This window comes from Notamacropus eugenii, chromosome 2 (assembly GCF_028372415.1).
Source record: "Notamacropus eugenii isolate mMacEug1 chromosome 2, mMacEug1.pri_v2, whole genome shotgun sequence".
NCBI classification, from domain to species: Eukaryota; Metazoa; Chordata; class Mammalia; order Diprotodontia; family Macropodidae; genus Notamacropus; species Notamacropus eugenii.
Genome location: NC_092873.1, coordinates 160,113,442 through 160,131,018, shown reverse-complemented (window position 1 = coordinate 160,131,018; position 17,577 = coordinate 160,113,442). Strand labels below are relative to the sequence as shown.

Below are 17,577 nucleotides of genomic sequence, written 5' to 3'. Positions count from 1 at the left end.
ACTAGAACTCTTGATTCTTGACCATCAGTTTTGTTTTTGTTTTTACCATGAGTAGGGGAGAGAAAGGAGGGCTGAAAACTAGATTAAAAAGATTTGAATAATAGGAGGTGGGGATACTATATTTAGGCAACTACCCAAATAAAATTTTGCTGTATCTGGCTGCTGAATTAAATATGTACCTTAATACAAAAGGGAGTATGAATAAAATATGGATGACTATAGATTATTGGGATGTTATGGAAGTACCCATCAAATTTACATAAACATTTTTCACTTTTTGTTAGTCATAAAATGATGGAAGATTTTCTATTTCTATGGAAATAGGAGAAAGCATTTTTTGCCTGTGGGAAAGACAAAGACTAGATTTTTCTGTCAAAGCTGGAAACCTGGATTATTAATGATTATGAAATCAGTCTGTTTATATTGCAAAAAGTTTGTATCATCATGAAACTAGATACTTTAAAAAGTAACAGCAGAAAAATGAAGCTCCAGAATATGCATTAAAATTTATGCTCATGTTATTTTTTATTTCAGATATGCCCTGTTCTTTATAATGGAGTTCTATCGCTGCTGTCAGAGACAGCTTGACTTTCAGCCCAGTATATTACTTGATTATTGGTCCTGAATCATTCATGATCAGATTAGAGATGAGCCCTCTCTCCTTGTTCACCTCTTCCCTGGCCTTGAATTTCTCAATCCTTGGGGAGAGCTAGCATTATAGCACCATTTACTTGCTAGAATTTTCTAGTTGTTTCAACAGCACTTCTTAAACTGTGGGTCACAACCTCATCATGATCCACAGTTTAAGAAGCACTGAAGGGGTCTCCAGTGGTTTTTCCAGTGGAAAAATCCCCTTGTGGAGCCATAACTAGGTCAGGGCAGCTGGTACTTTTCCCCAGGGCACTGAAATTTAAAATGTCCTGAAAGCACTTGCAATTCTTCAGCAGTGTAGAAACAACAGAGATGAGCACTTAAATTAGCCATGAGTTAAAATAGGAAGCTAGCAGATAGTCTACTTTGTTCCCTTGACATCATTACAGATAAACTCTTTAGAAAATCTGGATATGTCCCAGGTTAAGAACTTAACTGGAGAGGTACTTCACTCAGTATACCTCAGGCACAACTGTGTATTCTCAGGCACAAATATTGCTAATACTGCCTCTGTTCCCCAAACTAGATTTTTCAGTGACTAGGACAGGGGCCATGGTTTCCTCTTGTTTATTGGCCTAATTCAGTGCTATACTGCCAATCGATGGATGGATATATGAATGTATTTGGGGAGTGCCTTTCAGGATTATAAATGGAAAGTTGGATGGGACTTTGGAGGTCAATCAGTTCATCCTCATCAATTACAAATGGAAGTACAGTGAGGTAAAGTGATTTGATTTAGGTCATGCATATAGTTAAGTAGCAAAGTCAGAATTTGAACTTACATCCTTTGACTCCAAATTTTGGACTCTTTACACTGCATGACAATAGGCACAAAGTATACCCTATGATAGTATCTCAGGCAAAATGAGATAGCTCTCTCACTTTCCAAGGAGTAGATTTAGTTAATTTACAATTTGGGTCTGACCTTTTAGGAAGAGGTCAGTTGAAGAAAAGGGATGGAGGTGTTATCTGACAAGAACCCAACTTGCTGGTTCAAAGAACCTTGAGGTTGACCTAGAACTGAATCAGTCTCCAAAACTGGGGGGTAGATTATGAGAGTCTGAAGAGCCAAACTACAACTCTTTGTGAAATTCATTTGAATTTAGCCAGGGTATGATGGCATGCGATCAAACCTGCTTGACAGCCAATTGTTAAATTTTCGGTATGAGCATTTATACTTCAGAAATCATGAAATGCTACAAATCAAGGCTTGGTTTATTGTATTGTTGATTGTTTGGACTTGAGAAAGTGATGATGAAAATGCTAATTCAGCATGTTATATAATAATATAATCTACATAATAATAAAAGAATGCCATATGACCATTTTATTTTTCAGAGAGAGAATAGAGCGAAACAGAAGAAAGAGAGAAAGAGAGAGTGAAAGAGAGAAAGAGAGTGAAAGAGAGTAAAAGAGAGAGAAAGAGATAAAGAGAGAGAGAGAAAGAAAGAGAGAAAGGATATTCTTTGATTTTTACAAAAGTATAACCACCTCCCTCCCCATATTACCTTATGTTGGTGTTCCTGTGCATACTTTCTGTTTTATTCTAAAACTCTAAAGGGCAGGGGTTGGGTCTTTTAAATATATGTCAAAGAGTAGAAGACATGAGAGCTAAGTATTTGGTGATTTTTAGAGCCCAGGTAAAATCTGACTCTATTGCATTACAATTCTGTTGAAATGAAGAGATTATTTTTGAGAAGGAGAGGAAGGGCAAGGGTAGAAAGAATAGAAGCATTATCTGGAAGCTTGGAGTTCCTAACATGCTAATAGCACTCCTTTAGCTCTAAATAGTCATGAGAAATCTTGGCTCTTGCTAATGAATTATGAATTCTCAGTAGGTTCTTAGAGGCAGCCTGGGGTTTGTTACTAATATGATCAGTGATGAATGCCATTATATCACCCACTATAGCTAAAACTGTGTTAATGAGGGAAGCAGAAACATGGCAGCTTGGGAAAATCCCACCCTTCATGCATGGCAGACAGGGCTATAAAAGCACATCCCCTATGGTGAATGGACAGGTGCTGTTAGAAGAAAGGGAAGCAGCTGCTGAATGGATAGTTCCTCAGTAAATGTTTCTTTTCCCTGTTGCTAAGGAGCCAGAACAGCCCAAGCACTTCCTCTGTTCCATTCCCCTCTTTCACTTAGGTGATTTGTGAGTTGGCTGCTTGTCTCTACTTGAATACAGTAAAAATTAGCACTGTGAAAAATTGTAGCCTCCTACAGAGAACTATTTCCTGGACTGACCCAGGACCTCTGTATCCATAGTGTTGGGAACTCACTGCCTCCTACCTCCTCATAGAGGTCAGTACTACTGTTTCAATGGACTGTGTCTAGCATCTGAGTCCCAGCAACAAGGTCTTATCTCTGTATTCCTTGGGACATGAGGAAAACTGGGTTCTGTTTTTCTTTTAGGGTAGCCACAGAAAATTAGAAAACTGGCTTTGGTGGGTCAGATTAGAAGTGGGGGTGCTGCATGTGCAAACTGCAAGGTTACGCCAGATTGCCTTTTGTCTAAGAATGCAATTCTGAGGTGTCTCCATATCAACTTTATCCTTACTGCATGCAGGGAAAAAGTCATCCTTTAAAAGTTGTTAGGAGTCAAAAAAGCTCTAAAATTACCTACAAATTTTTTTTAGTCTTGTAGGAGTTTGGCTTCTGAGTGGAATTATGAGAGTCTCTTTGGGGCTTCCAGGGATACTGGCAGGCAAAGTTACTTCTCCAGAATTGGAATTTAGGTTATATGTGAACAGAGTCCTTCTGGCATTTCCCCCCATAATATGACTATTAATGAGGGACCAGGGTCACGTACATTTTGTTCCACCTGACATTGTTTTCTTGTTTAATTGTATGCAGTGACATGGCAGAGTGGCAAGAGCTCTGAATCTAGAATTTGAGGACCTGGTTTCAAATCCCGACCTTGTTATTAACTACTTTTAAACCATGGCACGTCACTTAAAAAGCTACGTGCTCTAGTTTCCTCATCATAAAATAAAGGAGAGTGGTTTTAGGTCATTCCTAAGATCTAAATCTTATGATCTTTTCATTTTAGGAAGCAAGATTTCCAAATGGGGGCATAATAAAAACAATAAAACTTCACTAGTTTCCAGTTTTGAACCATGAAGCATATTTGAGATTCCTGCATTAGGAGTCATAAGAGCTGGACTCAGATAACTGTCTTATCACATAATTCCTGTGTTCTTGGGCAAGTCACTTAATATTTCTGAGATTCTGTTTACTTAAATTACCTTTAACAGTTTTCCAGCTCTAGATGCTATGATCCTATGAACTAACTTGTGAAATTTTTTGTTTGTTTTAAAATATATTTTAGTTATTTCATTCCATTTCTCCTAATTACATATAACATTTTAAAGTCATTTTTAAAATCTTTCAGTCCCAAATTCTTTCCCTCCCCCCAGTTCCTTTCCACTCCTTGAGAAGACAAGTAATTTGATATTGATCTTATCTGTGAAGTCATGCAAAACATATTTTTGTATTAGCCATGTTAAAAAAAAACAGACAAAAATACAAGAAAAATAAAGTAAAAAAAAGTATGCTTCAATCTGCATTCAGAGTTCAACTCTCTTAATGGAGGTGGGTAACAGTTTTCATTATGAATCCTTTGGAATTGTCTTGGGTCATTAGCTAAGTTTTTTTTAATTTTTAACAGTTGATTGTTCGTACAATATTGCTGTTACTGTGTACAGTGTTCTCTTCATCCTTTTCAATTCACTTCGCATTGGTTCATATAAACCTTCTCAGGCGTTCCGAAAACCATCCTGCTCCTCATTTCTCATAGCACAAGCGCATTCCATTGCAATCATATACTATAACTTGCTCAACCATTCCCCAATTGGTGAGCATTTCTTTGGTTTCTAACTCTTTGCCACCACAAAAAAGAGCTGATAGAAATATTTTTGTACAAATCGGTCCTTTCCCCTTGTATTTGATATCTTTGAGATACAGACCTCATACTGGTATTGCCAGGACAAAGGATATGCACAATTTTATAGCTCTTTGGGCACAGTTCCAAATTGCTCTCCAGAGTGGCTGGACTAGTTCACAACTCCACCAATGGTGCAATAATGTCCAGATTTTTCCACATCCCCTTCAGCATTTGTTATTTTCCTTTTCTGTCATGTTAGTCAATCTAATAGGTGTGAGGTGGTACCTCAGAGCTGTTTTAATTTGCCATTCTCTAATCAGTAATGATTTAGAGAATTTTTTCGTATGTCTATTGATAGCTTCGATTTCTTTTTCTGAAAACTTCCTGTCATATCCTTTGACTATTTATCAATCTGGGAATGGCTCTTATTTTTATAAATCTGGCTCTGTTTCCTATATATTTGAGAAATGAGACCTTTATCAGAGAAATTTGTCCTAATTTTTTTCTCCCAGTTTCCTGTCTTCCTTTAATTTTGACTGCATTAGTTTTCTTTGTGCAAAGTCTTTTTAATTTGATGAAATCAAAATTATCCATTTTACTTCCTATGATCCTCTCTATCTCTTTTTTGGTCATAAACTCTTCCTTCATTCATAAATCTGACAGGTACATTTTTACATGCTCTCCTAGTTTATTTATGATATCAATTAGGTGAAAGAGTAGATAGAGTGCTAGGCTTGGAGACAGGAAGATTCATCTGATCTCAGACACTTACAGTGTGACCCTGAACAAGTCATTTACCCTATTTGACTCAGTTTCCTCATCTGTGAAAATGAGCTAGAGAAGGGAATGGCAAACTACTCCAGCAGCTGTGCCAAGAAAATCCGGAATGGGGTCATGAAGAGTCAGAATGCTGAGCAACAGCACAACGTATCACCTTTTATATCTAAATCATTCATTCATTTTGACCTTATCTTCATATACAGAGTGAGATGTGGCTCTACGCCTAGTTTCTGCCAGATTACTTTCTAGATTTTCCAGTAATTTTTGTCCAATAGTGAGTTCTTGTCCCCAAAGCTTGAATCTTTGGGTTTATCAAACACTTGGTTACTATGGTCATTTACTACTGCGTATTGTGTATTTAATCTGATCCACTGATTGACCACTCTTTTTTAGCTAGTACCATATTGTTTTGATGATTACTGATTTGCAATACAGTTTGAAACCTGGAACTGTTAGGCCACCTTCCTTCACATTTTTTAAACTTAAAAGGGGTTTATTTATGATTTCCTATGTATATTTAGCTTGTAAATACAAGACTATAAATGTATTGAGACAATTTCTATTTAAGTTTTATTGAAGTACTGCACAAGTTAAAGTCTGATAAAGGATTTACATTCTTTTATTTGAAATTCCCCTTCTAACACTTCTGGTTTAATGTGGTGGGTAACTTCATTATTTCAATATAAGCCACCTGCAGGAAAGTCTCTCTTTTATGGCTTCTAGGACATCCCTGTCTTCATCAATTTTTAATGGGATGCCTGTGGCAGCTGAAGAAACCTTGTTTAGTTTCCCAGTTCCAATGACAGTGTCCTATCTCTGGTAGAAGAGCACATGTGCTGCTTTGGACAAATTTGGTCTTTGGAAGCAGTTGAGACACTACTGTCATCACAATAGTACCTACCGTTTACCATCAACTTTATTTTTTTGCAAAAACAGTACAGTGCCCTCCTCCTGCCCCTCCACAGTCGTTGGGCACAGTGTTCCAACTATAGTAGCAAAGCCCTGTATTTGGATAAGGAATTCTGACATATCCAACTCACTAATAGGAAAATCAACTAATGTGTCCAACTTATCTGTCATGTATGGGCTACAAGAAAAATGCTTAAGATGTACCACCAGTACTGGAGGCAGTGACTACCATAAATTTAAATTTTTTGTAGTCTGCTGATATTCTTTACAATTTGGACAGTACCAAGGATCTTCAGCACCTAGATTTTATTTTGTTGTTAAAAGTTCAATGAAATCTTTGAACCTCACAAAAGGGTTTTTTTTGGGAGATTTATATTCCACACCTTCATATTTTTTAAAATCCTCAGTTGCATTAATCATCAAAATATTTTTTTCAATTCAGGATCCTAATCCAAAGTAAGAAAAGATCTTTCATCTAGTTTAAGCTGTCTGTCATGAAATCTAATATATCTAGCATCATCTTTGATGTAGCTGATATCAGTATTGCTCAAGTTGAACTGGAATGAAATAATAATGAATGTAAATAATCGCTTTTTGTGTCCCATGAGAAGTTGACCTTTGCAAATTTCTTCAGTACACAATCCATTTTCAGAATCGTTATATCCTCCAACTGAATCTTCAAACTCACTGTTTTCATTTTCTGAAGGAAGTTCTTGATGGTGACTGGATTAATCATCTGGCTCATCTGTTTCTATTTCACTTGGGAAGCATTCTTCATGTGTTCCATTGGACGATTCTAATTAATATATTGGTTCTTATAGCAGTTTAGAGATTCTTCTGTTTCTTCAGTTTCAGTAGATGTTTTTACATAATGGCACATCCTCAACAATAGAAGACTGTAGAGTTTTTCTTCAGTATTATTTCTGCCATAAGAAAAGGTTGGCCAAAGAGTGATGAACCACTATGGTGGTTCTGTACTTTTCTCTTAAATAACAATTATGACTTGCTCAGTATCTTTTGTTCTATTGTTAGTAATTTTAAATACATAAATATCATCCCATTCCATAATACTATTAAAATTTTCATATATAGCAAATATTCTGTGAAATCTGTTATTGTATATATCAATAGCTGTCATCTTATCAGCTGATACCCCTGACAAAGTGGATAGAACTGTGCAAAGATCTGCTATTTTTCCAATTTTGAGATGATGACTTTGTACTGCAGGGGTTTGGTAAGTGTATTCGTTCTAACTAAATGAACTTCCCAGGTATACAGTGGAAGTGACAAATAATAAAAAGGATCAAATGTTACTGAAATCTTAGTGCACTCAGAGCAAACTAAGGTTGATTTGAAAAGGCCATGAAATATATTTAATATGATTGAGTCATATCTCTTTAAATGGTTCTCCCAGGCTTTTTCAGAAATCACCTGTCATGCATTTCATCAGCATCCTTTGGTTTAATATAAGCTTTTTTCTTAATTGTATTTAAATCTTAATGTAGACCATCTAATAAGAAAGTCTTGCTGTTGATACCCAGAAAATAGAGGTGCAAAGCATTTTACTTGTATTTTAAAAGTTTTTGAGGTGACAGCTGTATTTTCCAGATCACATTTGCTTGCCAAGTTTGGCATAAGTTTTTGCTATTTCACCTCTTATTCCTAAGAGATTGTCAAAATTCAGTTCTTCTTGATATTTATCACTGAGGAAATACTCAGTAAGTGGAGGGATATTGCTCAAACGCAAGAGCTGAATTCATGAAACACAAGTTTCCCAAGTTACTTAGGCCGTATGGGCCAGGCTGTTCATTGTTTCTTCCTGGCTCTGTATAATCATAGTTCTTACAAGCTGTGTATAATGGGAGACAATAATTTGAATTTTTTACATTTCTGTTATTGATTGTTATAATTTTTTGGAAGAGATGAAGGAGAGCTCTTTGATGAAATTGAAAAATTGGATGCCCCTGGGCACTTAGGAGTTGAAGGACCCCACGGCCATGTTCCATCTTCATTTTTCTACTCTATTACTAGCATCTATCCTTGACAGAAACCAATACTATGAATGGTACTTTCTGGCTTATTTAGTGGTTCAGATGCATTACTCATGTATTTGTTCCATAATCTGGTCTCTTTTTCATCTGGAATAGTGAAGATTTTTCATATTTCTTTTTTAATTGTATCTTGTGTACTATTGGTTCCTGACCCTCCATCAATGTATACCAGTTGACAAGTTTATTCCAGTCTTCACTTGGCAATAGAATATAATCCAATTCATCAATAAGATGTTCCTTAAGGATTGAGCATCACCATCTTTAAGGAGTCCAAAATTATCAGTAGAACCAGGGTACACATTTTGATCTCTTATCTGGTATTTGTGCCAAATGTCAAACAACATTTTCCCCCCACTGTTTAAATAAATCATTATCCACTAAATATTCAATGAGGGCTCGAGGATGGGAGCAGCTGGGGAGGGCAAGACACAAGCGGCAGCCCCCATACCTGCTCTGATTGTCCACATTTTTTCCCTGTTGATTCCTTTGATATTCTTGAAGTTTTATTCTTCCAAATGAATTTTATTACCATTTTTTCTACCTCTACAAAATAGTTCTTTATTAGTTTGATTGGTATGACACTAAATAAATAATTTAACTTAGGAAGAATTGTCATTTTTATAATATTTTAGCATATTGGCTCAGCCTACCCATGAACAATTAATATTTTTCCAACTGTTTAGAACTCTCTTTATTTGTATGAAAAGTGTTTCATATATAATTGTGCTCATATAATCCCTAAACTTGTCTTGGCAGGTAGACTCTCAACCATTTTATATGTCTGCAACTATTTTAAACAGAGTTTCTCAGGAATTCAGAGCTAGCTCTGTGTTAGGAAAATTATCAGCATAATTGACCATAACAATAACAAAAACAACAAAAGTTGTGCAATTATAATAATAGATGCAGAAAAAGCCTTTGGAAAAAACATAATGCCCATTTCTATGAAACACACTACAAAGCACTTTCTTAAAATAATGAATAGCATCTATCTAAAATGAAGGGCAAGCATTATCTATAACATGGATAAACTTGATGACTTCCCAATAAGATCAAGGGTGAAGTAAAGATTTCTATGATCACCACTATTATTCAATATTATACTAGAAATGATAGTTACAGCAATAGTACAAGAAAAGAAATTGAAGGAATAAAAATAGGCAATGAGGAAACAAAATTATCACTCTTTGCCGATGATATGTTGGTACACTTAAAGAATCCTACAGAATCAATTAAGCAACTAGTGGAAATAATTCACAATTTCAGTAATGTTGCAGGATATAAAAGAAATCCATGCAAATCACCAGTATAAATCTCACCTGGGCAGAGTGTAGGATCTTCACAATATATTGCTGCATTTTCCTTGTTAGTACTTTTTTAAAAAAAGTTTTTGCATTAATATTTGTTAAGGAAACTGGTCTATGGTTTTCTTTTTCTGTTTTTGCTCCCCTTGCTTTAGATATTAAAACTATATTTGTGTCAGAAAAGGAATTTTGTAGACTTTCTTCTTTACCTTCTCTCCCTCTAATATTTTGTATAGTATTGGGATTAATTGCTCCTTAAATATTTGGGGGAATTAACCTGTAAATTCATCTGGATCTAAGGATTTTTTCTTAGGGAGCTCATTTCTGGCTTGTTAAATTTCTTTTTCTAAGATAAGGGTTATTTAAGTATCCCATTTCCTCTTCTGTTAATCTGGTCAACATGCTTGTTTTAAGAATGTGTTTTGTTTTTCTTTCTGTCATTTGGGGTTATAACCTCCTCTCCCACACCCCTGATGAACCTTTTCTTGTGACAAGGAAAAAAAATGGAAGTGCGGCTATGTCTGACAGGGCAAGCAGCAATTTTTAGCCATAGCCCTTCATTTGTCAAATAAAAAGGAAACTTTTGTTCAAATCTTCTCTGTGCCCAGATTGGTTATTATAGTTATATCATGTTTGATTTGTATTATGTTTTTTTTATTCACATAACTGTAATTTCCATGTATACTATTGACCTGGCTCAGCTCCATTCACTATGCATCAGTTCATTTCTTTCCTTTTTCCCTAAATTCCTTTTATTATTTGTTATGGTACAATAATGCTAAACAGCATATCTATACCCCATTTAATTTACCTGTTCTTCAATCGATGGCACCCACTTTGTTACCAACAACTGTTTCTAATTCTTTGCTAACACACACACTGCTATGAATATTTTTGCCATCTATCAAACCTTTTTTTTTGTTTCTGACCTTGTTGATGTATGACTTGGAGTGGGAGCAGTAGGTCAAGATGTGTGAACAGTTCAGAGATTTATACTTTTCAAATTGTTTTCCAGAATCAGCCCATAAACATTTATTGCCAAGCTTTTAGGAGAAGCTCTATGTTTAGTTTAAGTGGCTTATATAAATATAAATATGTACAGTCTATGTTTAAATTTTCCAGAGTATTGGTTAAATGCCATGGAACCACTGAGAACAAATGTAGGATAATGGCATTTTCAACCCTTGTCTTCAACACGTTTTAGATATATTTATCAATTAGTGGAATGACAAAAATCACAGGTACTTTGCTATGTTTGATTCCAGTGGACAACCAATACTGAGTTAGAATCACACACTGTTCTGAAGGATAGAAATGTAATATATAGTTTTACTAAAATCAACTTTTAACTTGCCCATGGTAAGAGAAGGAATAAGGGTGTATATAAGTAAAAGTAGAAAAAAATTGCTCTCTGGTCCAACCCATGCCTCAACAGTAATCTCTTTTACATTATATGTAATATGGTAATCAAATAAGTGTTAATCAAATTTTTTCTTGAAGACTTCCAGTGAAGAGGAACCCATATAGTGACAGCATGATAAACTGGAAAGCATCCATGACAGGGTAATGAGAATTGGGGAAAGACTCAGCCAGATAGGCAATGCTGTGGCTAGAGCACCATACCTGGAGTCAGAAAGACTCATTTTCTAATCTGGCCTCAGACATTTACTAGCTGTTTAACCCTGGGCAAGTCACTTCTCTACTATCTGGCTTAGTTTTCTGATCTGTAAAATGGGGATAATCACAGCACCTCCTTCCCAGTGTTGTTGTGAAGAGCAAATGAGATAGCATTGGAAACATGCTCAGCACAATGCCTGACATATAATAGGTGCTGATGTTAACGTGACGATGATGATGATACCATAACAATATCAGTTGAAGGAACTGGTGATATCTAGATTTAGCCTGGAGAAGAAAACATGGGAGAGGCATGATAACTACCTTCAAGAATTTGAACAACTGCTTTGTCAAAGAGGAAAGAGACTTGTGCTTGGCCCCAGATGACCAGACTAGGAGCAGTGTTTAGAAGCTACAAAGAGGTAAATTTTGGCTTATGGTGAGAACACTTTCTAACAATCAGAGCTATCCCCAAGTGGAATGGACTGCGATTTGAGAGGTAATGAGTTTCTTCTTAATGGAAGTCTTCCAACAAAGGATTTCCAGAAAATGTGCTGTATGGGTTGGATTGGATGACCTTTCAACTCTCTTCCTGCCCTGAATTTCTGTGATTCTGTGAGACGTTGTTAGGAGCTGATAAGTGAGTGAAACAAGGTGATATTCATCCTTTGCCTTAAAATCTTAAGAGATTTTCCTCTGGAGGAGAATGAATGATAGAAATGAAAATCTGAAGCTAAGCAATAGATTCACCAAGAATTCTGCTGTGGAAGTGGGTTTGTATTTCTAAATTTAACCCTTTGTACTTCAAAACTGGGCCTATATGGCTGAAACTATCTAGGAGGCTGTAGATTGGCCCAAGGGGTATGCCATCAACAAATTAGATAGTGGGAAGATGGGTGGCATTCCCTCCCACCCTAGGTAATCAATGTTGAGTTAATCTATAATGCAACCATACCACTTCCTTCAAACTGAAGTTTGCCGCCCCATTCTACCTCCTCACTTTGCTGGCTGTACTAGACATGGGTGCCACAGAGCAGTCATAACCTAACCTAATTCTTTACCCCATACCCTTGAACCCCATCACCTCATGGCTGCCACTGGTAACCCTCAGATGAGGTGCCATGCTCCAGAAAGACCAAACTCTACTCTCCCTACGCTTTTCATTTTCCAGTATGGAAAAAGTGATTAATGTAGGATGAATGGATATGAATGGGTTGCAATTACATTATCTTTACCTTTAAATCAAACCTTCTAAATTTCCTTATTTCTGTCCAAGGCAATGCCATCCTGCCAGTTTCCTAGGTTTTCAATGCCTTCTTATCTTGATTCCTCACTTAACTCCAAGTGTTCTCTTCAAAGCTGCCAATGATCTTTTCAATGTCAAATCTAATGGTCTTTTCTTGATTTTCATTCTTCTTGATCTCTCTGCAGAATTTACGCTGTTAGCCACCTTCTCCTCTTCATTGTTACTCTCTCCTCTCTGAGTTTTACCTGACAACGTTTCACCTTCTATCCATCTGACCATTCCTTTTCTGTCTCTTTGTTGGGTCACCATCTATTTCATTCACCCTAACTGTGGGTATATCCTAGTAGCCTAGTAGCCTGTCCTGATCCCTCCTCTCTTATCTCTGTACACTCTCTCACTTGGTGAATTCCTAAATCCCCATGACTTTAATTACCATCCCTATGCAGATTACTCCAAGATTAAGACATACATCATATACATTAATATATACATCATATACATCAGTACACAATCTTTCTCCTAAACTGGAATCCCATATCACTGACCTCTTAGTAGACATTTGAAGTGGATATCCCATAGACATATCAAACTCAATATACCTAAAATAAAACTCATTACCCTTCTACCAAAACCCAATTCAGTTCAACAGCTCATATTTCTATTGAGGGCACCATGATCCTTCCAGTTTCTCAGGTTCATATCTTGACATTATCTGGACTCCTCCATCCCTCCCCACCCATATCCAAACCAACTGACAAATTTTATAACATCTCTTATATATGCCCTCTTCTTTTCAAACACATGACAAACCAAAAAACCAAACAAATTAATGAAACACTCAGCCATCCTTGTTCAGTTAGTCAGTTAATAAATTACATATTTACTACGTTCCTGGCACTGTGTTAAGTCTGGAGATACAACAAAAGATAAAAACATGATCCGGGGAAATAATATGGAAACAATTGTTTGTATAAAAGACATATATAGTGTAAATGAGAAGTTATCTCAGAGAGAAGCTTCTAGCAGTGGGAGAAAGGACCAGGAAATGCCTTCTGTGAAAGTGAGATTTTATGTGAGTCTTAAAAGGAAGCCAGGAAATCAGGGGATAGAGCTTAGAAAAAAGGGCATGCCAGGTATGAGACAGAACCTGAAAGAAGTCATGGGTACCAGAGATAAGAGTGTCATACATGAAGAACAGCAAGGAAGCTGGAAGGCATGGGGTAAAGAATTGGGTTAGGTTTCGACTGCTCCTAGGTGCCTATATCTAGAACAAACAATATAGTTGGATGGTAGGATAAATGAAAGGGAATAAGGAAGAGTTTTTAGTTCAGGTCCTTTTTTTCTTTTTCCTTGGACTATTGCAATATCATCCTAATTGTTCCCTCTGCCTCAAGTTTCTTTCTTCTTTAATCCATCCTCCACACAAGTGCCAAAGCAATTTTCTTAAAATATTAAATCTTATCTTGTCACTTCCATATGCAACAAATTCTGATGATTCCCTCTTGATTGAAGGATCAAATATTATTTTATCTTTATGTCATCCTTTAATAATTCCTATTTTGTGTAAGTTTTATAATGTACATCAATCATTAATCAAGAAATATTTGTTAAGTGCCTATTATTTGCCTGGCACTGTGTTAGGTACTGGAGATACAAAGACAAAAAAAATGTAAAAATCTCTACTCCTGAGGATCTTACACTTTAATGGGAGAGACAGCAAATCCAAATCCAAGGTGTGCATATAAAGCAGGAAGGTTTACTTTGATAACATCAGCTGGTAGTGCAGAATTCTTAGTGGGTCCAAGATCTGGCTTCAAATTCCTCATGTCAATCACTCATTCTCATCCAAAGGAAAATCTATGATTTTGTTGCCAAAGGACTTGATACATCTTTACTTTCAAGTCAGATGCTTCGCTTGCCTAGGAAGAAATTGATGGTCCTTCCACTGAGTCTCTCTATGCTTTTATCTCCTAACCTCTTGTCCTTTCTCACTGACTCAGAAGCCATAATGGATTCCATTACAGTCCTACAATGCATTTCCAACCCTCTGGAGTGACAACCTTATTTCTAGGCCAAACTTGAGACATATTTCATTTTGGTGGATTATCCATGCTAGTAAGGTAGATGGAGGAGCAAAACATTCTTTCAGATTGCCTCCTCCCTCCACCCCCAAGTCCTTTTGTCACTGTCTAATTCAAGTAGATTGGAGATATAACTTGCATAAAGAACATCCTGTTGATTCCACTAACAGGGTTTCAATTGTGTAAATTTACTGAATAGAATGAATAATTACTCAGTCATCATATGTGCTATTTTCAGAAAGCGGTGATTGGGACATGGAACTATAAAAGTGAATTTTAAAGATAATGAAGAATCCAGAAGACTAAAAAGGTAGGTTTGCTTTTAAACTTTAAATTTTCACAGGGCACCAAGTTGTTTCAATGCAACAAGAGGTCAAAAGTACAGTCAGTGCTCAATTATCTGCACTGTGGGTTTGTGGTTGTCCATTCTTAAGAGGACCACCAGATCATGAAGGTGATGCCATGACTTGCAAGTGACTTGGATTTAACTGAGGGAGGACTGTACAAAGTCACCAGTTTCATTTTCTCCTCTGGAGCCATCTGGGTCCAATGGCAAGATATATTTCAGGACATGTGGAAATGGTCACCTATGTGTGGGAACGGGGAGGAAAGAACACTGGACTCAGTGTTCAAATCTGTAGTATGTCTGTGACCTTGGGGAAATTGTTTAACCTTTCTTGGCTTTAGTTCCTTCATCTGTAAAATGGTACACTAGATAACTGCTAAGGCCCCTTCCAGTACAACTATGTAGCACAGTGGATAGAGTGCCAGGCCTGTGGTCAGGAAGACTCACCTTCCTGAGTTCAAATCTGACTTCAGACATTTGCTGGTTATGTGACTCTGGACAGGTCACTTCACTGTATTTATAGTAAACCATATTCTAAAAGGCCATCTTGCTATTTCCCAGGACATTCCTTATTATGGCATTTGTCATTTACAAAAAGGCATCAATTAGTCAGTTGATAAGCTTTTATTAAGGACCTACTATATGCTAAGTCACTATGCTAAGTGCTGGGGATATAAAAAAAGGCAAAAACTGGTCTCTGTTCTCAGGGAGCCCATAGCCCAATGAAGGAAACAGCATGAAAACAACTACATACAAGCAAGTTACATACAGGACAAATGGGGGGAAGTCTCAGAGGGAATGCACTGAGATTAAGGAGACTTAGTAAGGCTTGTGGAAGTTGAGACATTAGGTGAGACTTGAAGGAAGTCAGGAAAGCCAGGAGGTGGAGAAGAGAAGGAAGGATATTTTAGATATGGGAGATAGCCAGTAAAAATATTGAAGATCAGAAGGAGTGTCTTGTTTAAGCAACAGCAAGGCCAGTATCACTGGCAAGTACAAAGAAGGGAGTGAGGTATAAGAAGTCTGGGAAGGTCAGAAGGAGCTCTAAAAACCGAGCAGAGGATTTTATATTTGATCCTGGAAGTAATAGGGAGCCACTAAAGTTTATTGAATAGGGATGGTGGTAGGGTTTTATTACGAGACCTGATATATGAAGTTTATGAGTTTTATGAAGATTACTTTGACAGCTGAGTGGAGGGTGGATTACAGGGGGGAAAGACTTGAGGCAGGGAAACCAGTGAGTAGGCTACTGCAAAAGCCTTTCAAAGTATGAGGTGATGCATCAGGAGAAGCTGCGTTGTCAGAACAGAAAACAGGGAATATACAAAAGACACTAGAAATCATAAGACTACGAATGATTGGATATGGGGGAGAGTGTGTGAGGGAGAGAGTGAGGAATTGATAATGACATTTAGGTTGTATAGTATACAGTGTGTAATGATAATGTAAGGTTAATGGTGAGTGGGTGGATAGGTGGGGAAGAGTTAAAGATCTTCCCTACCCATTAATAGACCTCCAACGCCTTTTGTTAATTTCTCATGGGGCACTGGGTCAAGAGAGTAGCGCCCTCCAGCCCTGAAAAGAGGATATATACTCTGATGTGAGGTTTTGCTTTGGGTCTTATTTTTTGGAAGAAAGTTTGTATGTCAGATGAGACTCTGGGTAGCTGCTAAAGAGAGCCCAGCTTTGAAAGCCCAGATGTTGGTGCATCTCACTCTGCTAACGATATATCTATTGTCTATGGCTGGGCTGTTGAAAGTCCTGTCTGTTGGTCTTTCTGTTTGTCATTTCTGCTTGTAATTTCTGTTTGTATTTTCTCTGAAGTTCTGACTTTTTCCCTTGACCTAAGGGAATGATATATGTGCTTGATTTTTGACCCCTCAAAAGTTCCTTTCCTTTTAGAAAATCAGATCTAAGTACAGCAAGCCCTCCTGTGTATGGTGGGGTCCTTGCTGATACACAGTACGCTAGACTTAGAGTCAGAAAGAACTGAGTTCAAACTCCCACCTCAGATATTTATTAGCTGTGTCACTCTGGAAAAATATTTAACTTCTCTGGACCCCAATTTCCTTATCTATAGATATAAGATACTATGATCTCTACTGTAGATGATCAGAATCTGATTTTTTAGAAATGGTATTTTTTCCAGTCACATGTAAAGATAATTTTTAGCATTTATCTTTACAAAATTTTGAGATCCAAATATTCCTCCCTCCCTTGCTCCCTTCCCCTTGTTCCAAAACAGTAAACAATTTGATATAGTTCAATATGTACAATCATGTAAAACACATTTCCATATTCATCATAGTTGTGAAGGAATACACAGATCAAAAGGAAAAAAGCCACACACAAAAAAGTGAAAATAGTATGCTTAGATTTGCATTCAGAGTCCATCAGTTCTTTCTCTGGATGTGGATGGCATTTTCTGTCACTAATCCTTTGTAATTGTCTTGGGTCACTGTATTGCTGAGAAGAGCTAAGTCATTTACTGTTGACCATCACACAACGTTACTGTTTATTGTGTACAATGCTCTCCTGGTTCTGATCATTTCACTTTGCATCAGTTCATATAAATCTTTCCAGCTTTTTCTGAAATCTGCCTACTCATCTGAATCTGACTTTATATCCTCATTCCTGTTTACCACCAGTGTGACCTTGGACAAATTACCACTCTGGTAATAATCTTCAGTTTCCTTATCTGTAATATG

At 36.9% G+C, this 17,577-nt stretch overlaps 1 long non-coding RNA gene and 1 pseudogene across 1 annotated transcript in view; both read right to left on the bottom strand.

The window, feature by feature from the left end:
- Window positions 1-17,577, bottom strand: part of LOC140526501 (uncharacterized) — a 91,451-nt gene that overhangs the window by 35,972 nt on the left and 37,902 nt on the right. The window lies entirely within an intron of this gene.
- On the bottom strand, window positions 5,506-9,061 carry LOC140523739 (ubiquitin carboxyl-terminal hydrolase 15 pseudogene; annotated as a pseudogene).